Source organism: Delphinus delphis, chromosome 3 (assembly GCF_949987515.2).
Source record: "Delphinus delphis chromosome 3, mDelDel1.2, whole genome shotgun sequence".
Taxonomy (NCBI): Eukaryota; Metazoa; Chordata; class Mammalia; order Artiodactyla; family Delphinidae; genus Delphinus; species Delphinus delphis.
The window spans coordinates 11407913-11417507 of NC_082685.1; positions in this window are offsets into that span (position 1 = coordinate 11407913).

The following is a 9595-nucleotide window of genomic DNA, read 5'->3' on the forward strand; positions in this document are numbered from 1 at the left end:
TGTTGTTAAAAATTGGGGATTTAACTATTTTATTTTTGAAAATTTATTTATTTATTTATTTTTGGCTGCGTTGGGTCTTTGTTGCTGCACGCGGGCTTTCTCTAGTTGTGGCGAGCGGGGGCTACTCTTCGTTGCGGTGCGCGGGCTTCTCATTGTGGTGGCTTCTCTTGTTGCAGAGCACAGGCTCTAGGTGCTCAGGTTTCAGTAGTTGTGGCATGGGGGCTCAGTAGTTGTGACTGGCGGGCTTAGTTGCTCTGCGGCATGTGGGATCTTCCTGCACCAGAGCTCGAACCCGTGTCCCCTGCATTGACAGGCGGATTGTTAACCACTGAGCCACCAGGGAAGTGCCGATATGACTGTTTTAATGTGATAACTCTGGAAGTTAAATTCTTTCCCTTACCTAAGGTTTGTAGTTTTTTTTTTTTTTAATTGTAGAAATCTGCAGTAGCCTATTTTGAGACTTTTCCAAACTATTGTTGCAAACACCATTCCTTGTCTGTGATTACTGAAGTCTGTGTTTCTTTAGCTTGTGTTTAATGTTTTGACAGTGTTTCTTTTTTAAAATTAAAAATAAAATTTTTAATTTATTTTAAATTTTTATTTTTTAAAATTGAAGTATAGTTGATTTACAATGTTGTGTTAGTTTCAAGTGTACAGAAAAGGGATTCAGATATACATATATATATATATTCTTTTTCAGATTCTTTTTTGTTATAGGTCATTACAAGATATTGAATATAGTTCCCTGTGCTATACAGTAGGTCCTTGTTGTTTATCTATTTTGTATATAGTAGTGTATATATGTCAATCCCAAACTCCTAGTTTATCCCTTCTCCTGCTTTCCCCTTTGGTACCCATAAGTTTGTTTTCTATATCAGTGAGCCTATTTCTGTTTTGCAAATAAGTTCATTTGTACTTTTTTTTTGTTTTTTTTAGATTCCACATGTAAGTGATAGCATATGGTATTTGTCTTTCTCTGTCTGACTTACCTCCCTTAGTATGATCATTTGACAGTATTTCATGACTGTCAGGAGCACTGCTGGTCTTTGCAGTTTGGATCTGCTCTGGGCCACTCGTTCAACACTTAGCTGGACTTGCTCTGAACCTGGGGTGAGAACTTTGAGGTCTTAGCTTTTTTCAGAGTGTGCATCTTGTCTGGGTGTGCACATGGCCTTCTAAATTCCCCTGTATATCGCTGCTTTTTTTTAAATTAATTTTTTATTGGCGTATGGTTGATTTACTTTATTTATTTATTATTTTTTGCCACACCGTGCAGCAGGTGGGATCTTAGTTCCCCGACCAGGGATCAAACCCACCATGACCCCTGCAGTAGAAGTGTGGAGTCTCAACCACTGGACTGCCAGGGAAGTCCCGGAGCATAGTTGATTTATAATATGTCAGTTTCTGCTGTACAACAAAGTGAATCAGTTATACATATATCCACTCTTATTTATTTATTTATTAGATGTTGGGGGTAGGAGTTTATTTATTTACTTTTGCTGTGTTGGGTCTTCGTTTCTGTGTGAGGGCTTTCTCTAGTTATGGCAAGCGGGGGCCACTCTTCATCGTGGTGCGTGGGCCTCTCACTATCGCGACCTCTCTTGTTGCAGAGCACAGGCTCCAGATGCGCAGGCTCAGTAGTTGTGGCTCACGGGCCTAGTTGCTCCACGGCATGTGGGATCCTCCCAGACCAGGGCTCGAACCGGTGTCGCCTGCATTAGCAGGCAGATTCTCAACCACTGCGCCACCAGGGAAGCCCAATATCCACTCTGTTTTAGATTCTTTTCCCTTATAGGTCGTTACAGAGTATTGAGTAGAGTTCCCTGTGCTGTACAGGAGGTTCTTATTAGTTATCTGTTTTATATGTAGTAGTGTGTAGATGTCAGTCCCAGTCTCCCAATTTATCCCTACCACCCCGCCCACAGCTGCTTTCATTTACTTTTTTATAAATTTATTTATTTATTTGTTTTTATTTTTTGGCTGTGTTGGGTCTTCGTTGCGTTGAGCGGGCTTCTCATTGCGGTGGCTTCTCTTGTTGCAGAGCACGGGCTCTAGGTGCGCGGGCTTCAGTAGTTGTGGCTCGCGGGCTCTAGAGTGCAGGCTCAGTAGTTGCGGTGCAAGGGGCTTAGTTGCTCCGCAGCATGTGGGATCTTCCTGGACCAGGGCTTGAACCTGTGTTCCCCACCTTAGCAGGTGGATTCTTAACCACTGTGCCACGAGGGAAGCCCCACAGCTGCTTTTAAATGTCCTAATTTCCTGAAGAGTTTCACTCCATCTTCTCAGGCCTCAGATGGTATGTCGTATGTCTCTACCCACATTCTCTTGCCCTGGTCATCTGCAGGTCTGTGGTCACCTTTATAAGCCATTCAGGCTGCTTTTCCCACTGCGGTTCCTAGTTAGGTGAAACAGAGACAAGTGCCTGTGTCAGTCCTTCAGGGGTCCTCCAGACAGGTTAGAGCAGAGATGCATAATAATTTGCAGTTAAGGTCTGCTCTGCTCCTTTGGGTTCCAGGGAGGGAACTGGGAACCAGGCTGCCATTGCTTCCATACTACGGGCACCACCATGCCAGGGAGAGGGTCGGGAAAGGATGAATAAAAGAGGCATAAAATGTTCCTACTATTTGAAGAAGGCCTCTTCTTTCTTTCTTTCTTTTCTTTTTTATTTATTTTTTTAACACATACATGCATTCTTTTTTTAAAAAATATTCTTTTCCATTATGGTTTATCCGAGGAGATTGGATATAGTTCGCTGTGCTATACAGTAGGACCTTGTTGTTTATCCATTCTATATGTAATAGTTTGCATCTACTCACCCCAAACTCCCACTCCATCCTTCCCCCACCCGTCTCCCCCTCAGCAAACAACAAGTCTGTTCTCTATGTCTGCGAGTCTGTTTCTGTTTTGTAGATAGGTTCATTTGTGAAGATGTTTTTTTTCTTGATTGGGCATTCACTTGGTTGCTGTAAACCTTTGATTGTTTTCCAGAGCTTTGCAAAGTTGGCTCAGACAGTTTCTGCTCCCCCTGCCAATATTTCTGTGGGGGAACAAGAACTTGGAGCTTAAAAAAAAAAAAAAAAAAAAAGAACTTGGAGCTTTCTAGCCCACCTTTTTGCTGACATCATTCTGTGCATAATATTTTGTTACTTTCTTTGTCCTGTGTCTTATTCATGGAGACAGACAACACATTGATCTCAAGCAGGAGGAAGAAGACACTTAGACCTCCTCTTTCATGCCTCTACACCAAAACCCTAGGGTGCTTTGGTTACTTTTGAGTACAATTAGTTTATAGACGATAGCAAGGGTCAGCATCCCATGTGACCCACATGCCAAATCTAGCCCTCCACCAGCATTTGTATGTCAAATTTAATTGGAACACATATATTTGTTTACAGGTGTGTTTACATTATATTTATAGTTGCCTATTAGGGGAACAAAGGCAAAATTGAGTAGTTGTGCCAGAGACCATATAGACCGCCAAGATGAGAAAATCTACTCTCTGGCTCTTTTGCAGAAAAATTTTGCCAACTTCTGACTTAGAACACCTGGCACAGAGGAGATGCTCCTAAATTAGAGCTGCATTAAGAGCATGATCTCTGAGGGACTTGCCTGGCCGTCCAGTGGTTAAGACTCTGGGCTTCCACTGCAGGGGGCACGGGTTTGATCCCCGGTCAGGGAACCAGGATTCCGCAAGCTGCATGGCCAAAAAAAAAAAAAAAAAGCACGATCTCTGAGCCAAATGATCAAATGGTATGGGTTTGAATTCAATCTTTTGTCACTTACTAGCTTTTGTGACCTCTGGAAGTTTCCTGAAATTTATTGCCTCACTTCTTTTTTATAAAGATATGAAAAAAAATCTACTTTATAGAATTTGCTCAGGGTTTACTGAACTAATCTATGTGTACTGAGTTCACTTCCATAAAACATTGGAAATGGTATCTCATAGACAGTAATCACGCTCTGCAAAGTGGTAGCTGAACAGATAGTCCAGATAGGCCTTGGTGTGTCTAGCTGCTGGCCTGGCACTCACAGCAAGGCTATGTTGCTCTACTGTTGAACATAAATTATTATTATTATTATTTTGGCCGTGCCACACGGCTTGCAGGATCTTAGTTCCTTGTCCAGGGATTGAACCCGCGCCGTTGGCAGTGAAAGCATGGAGTCCTAACCACTGGATCACCAGGGAATTCCTGAACATAAACTATTTTACAGACAATCAGCATCACACAGGTTTACTCGCTGACTGTGATGGAACAAGACTAATACGAGGCCACTGCATGTCTGTGCCTGGATTATATAAGAAAATTATCCAAACCACAAAAATGACCAAATCTCTCAGTATTCTGTCACAGATGACTGACGGTTGCTTCTTGATCTCTTTTTAGCCCCATTCCATTCTTTCTGCTTTCTGGATAAGAATGATTCCAGAAATGATTCCAATCATAGAATTATATTTATTTCCTGATACTATTAATCCAAAGCTCTGATTCCTGAACTTCCCCCCCAAACATCCAGTGCAAGCTTCAAATCGTACAATAAGTCACCCTATACTGAGATGCATCATGGTTCCTCATGGCGTGTGGTTTCCATCATTACAATGAATCAGTAACTCAACTCTGTTCCGCTACAACTGTGTGCCTAGTGATCTTTGGCTGCAGGGTATCAATGAAAGCAAGATATAAGTTTTTACTAATAGGAGTGGATACTAAGTCATTTTAATGGGAAAAGATGGTAACTATATAGGAATTCAAGAATTTAACCGTAAAAAATTGCCTTGGATCCTAGAAGGAATCACATAATTCAAATCACAAAAAAGAAGTTTGAAAAAATCGAAGTAATCAGAAGAAAAATTGTAAAAATATCTCAAAGTAAATAAATACAAACATAGAACATCAAAGTTTATGGAATACACACAAAGAAGTTTTAGGGACAAATTTATAGTTTTAAATACATTAGAAAAGAAGATCTAAAATCACTAAGTTCCAACTTCAGGAAGCTAGAAAAGGAAAAGCATATCAAATCAAAGGAAAAAAATAAATATTAAGAAAAAGCAGAAATCAATGAACTAGAAAGCCAGAAAACCAATAGAGAAAAATTAATAAAACCAAAAGTTGGTTCTCTGACAAATGAGGAAAATAGATAAAATCAAAGCAGGGCCAACCAAGAAAAACAGAATACACAAATTACCAAAAAAGGAAAAAAAAAAAAAAGCCATCACTATACATATACCTGAGATTTTAAAAGCTATAAGGGAATCATATGAACTACATTATGCCAACATATTGAATAATTTATTTGAAATGGACAATTCCTAGCAATACACACACCTAGACTCAAGTAGAAATAGTGACAGAAAATCTGAATAGGCCTATATCAAGTAAAGAAATTGAATTTGTAGTTCAAAATCTTGCCACAAAGAAAAGCCATGGACCAGATAGCTTCACTCTTGGAATTCTAACGTACATTCAAAGAAGAAATAATACCAAAACAACACCAATAAAAGAGGAGGAACTGCATCATAAATTATTTTATCAACGCTAGACAAAGACATCACAAGGAAAAAAAAATGGCAGGAATCCTTTCACATTATATACTTGTGTCAAATCACCATGATGTACAGTTGACCCTTGAACAACACGGTGGTTAGGGGCCCCAACCCCCAATGCAGTAAAAAATCCACGTACTGCTATCTCTGCCTCAAAAACAAAGGAATTGATAAATGACTCACCCAAGGACAGGAAGCTGAAACAGGATAGAATTGGACAGAATCAGGACTCAAAACCTAGTTCTTTTGATTCCACACATTCTGATCTCTAATTGAACACAAACGTTTCCCCACACTTAGTTAAAGATCTGTAAAATGAAAATACAGGTACTATATTTATTGAAAAAAATCTGTAAGTGGACCCACGCAGTTCAAACGTGTTGTTCAAGGGTCAACTGTACATTTTAAATATTTTACAATTTTATTTGTCAACTATACTTCAATAAAGCTGAAAAAAAAACCCAACAACAGCACTGGAACAGTATTGGGTTTGGGTAGACTGTGAGAAAACAAAAAAACAACCACCAGGTGAATGACACTCACAAATATAAAAACTTTTAACAAAATAATTGGAAATGAAATACAGCAATACACAAAAGATTTGTACATATAATGAAGCATAGTATTAAAAAATGCAAGGGTGGACTTTACATCTGAAAATCAGTGTAAGGCACAATATTAAAAAGCTTAAGAAAAAGCATGGGATAATCTCTCCATATGCAGAAAAAACGTGAGAAAAAACCAACATGCATTCATGATAAAAATTCTCATCAAATTATATATAGAAGGAAACAACCTCGATCTGATGAAACATATGGAAAACCTACAGGTAACATTTTACCTAGTGGTGTAAGACTGAATGCATTCCCCCTCAAACTGGAAATAGAGCACATGTCCCCTTTCACCACTTCTATTAGAAATTTGTCCTAGAATACTTACTTAATTCAGGACAAGAAAGAAAAAGGCATAAAGATTAGAAAGAAAAAAGTAAAACTATATTTATTTGCAGATGACATGATCTTGTTTGTAGAAATTCCTATTGAATCAAGAAGGAAAAAAAGACTACTAGAACTAATAGCAAGGTCATAGGATGCAAGATCAATATACAAGAATCCATTGCATTGCTATATATTAGCAATGAAAAATCCAAAACTGAAATTAAGAAAATTCCATTCACCATAGCATCAAAAGAAAAAATGCTATTCCAGAAATGGCAGCATGAGGAGCTCAATGGACGCTCTTTCTAGAAAAATGAGTATAAGTGGTATAAATTATTTTTAAAAACCCAGTTATTTAAAGTCTCTAGGAGTGTCATAATGGTATACTACAAATGAAGAAACATTGATTCAATAAAATCTACTAAGTGAGAGTCTAGGGCATCTGAACCACAACTTGCTCTCTGCCCCTCCCAGTTCAGTGTGATAGAAACTCCACTCCAGGCAGGGGCAGCCAAAAACACAAGTCTTCTTCTACCCTCTGCTCAGTGGAGGACTGTGGTATCTCTCTGGGAGGCGCAGTCCAACAGCATTTCTTATCCCTTCCAGCAACATGTTGCAGAGGCTCCTTCCAGGTGAGTGAAGCAAGAAATTCAGAGGCTCATCTTTTCCACCTGGCCGCCATTGATAGAGACTCTACCTCAGGCATGCCATGTTGAGAATACAACCCCAATTGCCCTTGCCCTAGCTTGTTCATAGGGTGGAGGTTCTATGCTATGAGAGGCAAGCTAGGAAGATGAGAGGCTGCCAACCACACCGTTGTCCTGCTCATAAAGCAAAGCGTAACTCAGAGAGATGCAGGTCAATGTCCTCACCCACAATTCCAGAGCTGTGGCTCAAAGATTTTGCTCATAGGCAGAGGCAATTCCTAAGAAGAGATAGCTCCAAACTCTAAGGTAGCTAACTTTATTTGAAACATATGTGAAAGTTCAAGACTAAGGGTATTCTCAAAAACAATGGAGATTTTGGTTGTAAGCAATGAAGAGGAGGCTAGTAGCTTAATGAGAACAATAAAGGAAACAGGTCAGCTAGTTTACCAGAGAACTAGGGAAAGAGATAAGGAAAGCCCTCGAGGGATCAAAACAAACCTCAAACGCTTGCCCCAAAACTACCTCTACAAAGGGGCAGGAATTAAACTGGATCACTCTGGAGCATGAGACTTCTGTGTGTGTGCTTTTTCTCAATTACAATTACCCTGTATACTTTGCTGTTTGTTTTTTTAAAAAAATTTTATTGGAGTATAGTTGATTTAAAGTGTTGTGTTAGTTTTAGGTGTACAGCAAAGTGAATGTTATATATATTGGGTTGGCCAAAAAGTGCCTTAGGTTTTTAAGTAAAAATAAAAGACACTTTTCATTTTCAACCAAGAACTTTATTGAACAACATATTCACCCTTTTGTTCCACTACCTTCTGCCATTTTTCAGGCAACTTCATAATTCCATCTTCCCAAAACTTTTTATCTTTTTGAGCAAAGAATTGTTCCAGGTGCCTTTTACAGTCTTCCAGGGAATTGAATTTTATTCCATTAAGAGAAGTTTGTAAAGACCGAAATAAATGGAAATCCAAAGGTGCAATGTCTGATGAATACGGCGGATGATCAGAACTTCCCAGCCAAGCTGTAACAGTTTTTGCCTGGTCATCAAGGATACATGTGGTCTTGCATTATCCTGATGGAAGATTATGCGTTTTCTGTTGACTAATTCCAGATGCTTTTTGTCGAGTGCTGCTTTCAGTTGGTCTAACTGGGAGCAGCACTTGTTGCAATTAATCATTTGCTTTTTCTGGAAGGAGCTCATAATAGAGAACTCCCTTCCAATCTCACCATATACACAACATCACCTTCTTTGGATGAAGACCGGCCTTTGGTGTGGTTGGTGGTGGTTCATTTCGCTTGCCCCATGATCTCTTCCGTTCCACGTTATTTTACAGTGTCCACTTTTCACTGCCCGCCACAATTTGTTTTAAAAACGGAACGTTTTCATTATTTTTTTTTTTTAACATCTTTATTGGAGTATAATTGCTTTACAATGGTATGTTAGTTTCAGCTTCACAACAAAATGAATCAGTTATATATATACATATGTTCCCATATCTCTTCCCGCTTGCGTCTCCCTCCCTCCCACCCTCCCTATCCATTATTTTTTAAAAAAAACTAATTAATTAATTAATTAATTTTATTTATTTATTTATTTATTTTTGGCTGCGTTGGGTCTTCGTTGCTGTGCGCGGGCTTTCTCTAGTTGCGGCGAGCGGGGGCTACTCTTTGTTTCGGTGCACGGGCTTCTCATTGCGGTGGCTTTTCTTGTTTTGGAGCACGGGCTCTAGGCGCGCGGGCTTCAGTAGTTGTGGCACACGGGCTCTAGAGCGCAGGCTCAGTAGTTGTGGCGCACGGGCTTAGTTGCGTTTCGGTTGCGTTTTTTGCGTTTCGGTTGCGTTTTTACCTTTCTTGAAACACTAAAGCATAATATGTCGAAAATGTTGCTTTTTTCCTTCCATCTTCAATATTAAAATGGCTACACAAAAATTCACCAACTTTGATAAGTCTTTTTTTTTAAATGCACGCCGATATGACAGCTGTCACATACAATCTAACAAAATTGTTTCTAATGAAGTTAAAGACAACTAAGTGCTCCTAGAGCCATCTTATGGGAAAAAAACACAAACGAACCTTTTGGCCAACCCGATATATCCAGTCTTTTTTAGATTCTTTTCCCATATAGGTCATTACAGAGTACTGAGAAGAGTTCCCTGTCCTATACAGTAGGTCGTTATTAGTTATCTATTTTATATGTAGTAATGTGTATATGGCAATCCCAATCTCCCAATTTATCCCTCCCCCTGCCTTCCCCCTGGTAACCATAAGTTTGTTTTCTATATCTGTGACTCTATTTCTGTTTTGTAAATAAGTTCATTTGTACCATTTTTGTAGATTCCACATATAAGCGATATCATATTTGTCTTTGTCTGACTTATTTCACTCAGTATGACAATCTCTAGATCCATCCACGTTGCTGCAAATGACATTATTTCGTTCTTTTTTGTGGCTGGGTAATATTC